Raw genomic sequence first — 1,161 nt, 5'->3', positions numbered from 1 at the left:
ACTGTCAAATCAAAGGAAATGTCAAAGCGTTTAGTTTCTTGAAACTCATATCGCTAGAAAAGGATTGAAAGGTACTAAACAACGTAACAAAAATAAGTATTAAAATTAAAATTTGTTTCTCTGTACATTAAGCATGACTAGATAATCTATTATAATATAAAGCAGAAGTAAAAAAGCTAACGAATCAAACTTTATAATGCAATATAAACTTTAAGTAAACGAATCGGGGGGGGGGGGGGGACAGATTGTTAGCAATGGAGCTTCGACATCCATTGCTAGCAATATACCCTATCGACCTCCAAGTGGTTCCCCTTGAAGACCATCATGAACAATTCTTGTTGAATTCATCACAATGGTCTAACTGACCTACTTCATCCTCATCTATCATCCTTCACTGGTGTCCCGCCGGTGTATACCGATAGCGCGGATGGGGTTACCATTCCATTATCACCTATTAAAAAAAACTATTGATATTTAAGAAAAGAAAACGCGTATTATCTCTAGTATTATTATAAAAAAATTATAGACTGTTATGGCCGCTTACCATCAGGCGAACCGTATACTTGAAAGTTACTCTCGTTGTATAAAAAACGCGAATATGCAAATTATAAACCACTACTATTAAAACGCGGCTTCGTCCGCGTTAATTAATATAATACCCTATATATATATATATATCATATTAATATAAATAAAGTATGGTCTATACAAAATTACATTCATTCATTTAAATGTTGACATAACTAATTCAATGTAACAATTAATATGTATTTAGAATTATTTGGACATACGTAATTGATAAATTTTTACTTTCAAATGTTTGCCACTAAAAACTAACATGTGCTAAGACAAAATTTGCATGCCTTCAGATAAGGCGAAATGTGTAGCTCAGTTACCATTTAAGACCTTTGTACCACATTTCGAGCAAATAAATTACTATTATTATTATTATTCAAATTTTTTTTTATGGATGATAATGGAATGGTATCCCCGCCTGCGGTAACGGTATACGCTGGTGGGACACCATTGAGGGGTGATAAATGAGGATGAAACAGGTCACCTAGAATTCAACACGATCTAGGGGAAGACCATCTAGAGGTCGACCTGATAGGGTATATTGCTAGCAATGGGACTGATAATCCTCATTACTAACAATCCCTT

The sequence above is a fragment of the Galleria mellonella genome, unplaced genomic scaffold (assembly GCF_026898425.1).
Source record: "Galleria mellonella isolate WM207_F2 unplaced genomic scaffold, CSIRO_AGI_GalMel_v1 utg1267, whole genome shotgun sequence".
NCBI classification, from domain to species: Eukaryota; Metazoa; Arthropoda; class Insecta; order Lepidoptera; family Pyralidae; genus Galleria; species Galleria mellonella.
The sequence above is the reverse complement of the archived record's forward strand: the minus strand, read 5'-3'. Positions refer to the sequence as shown.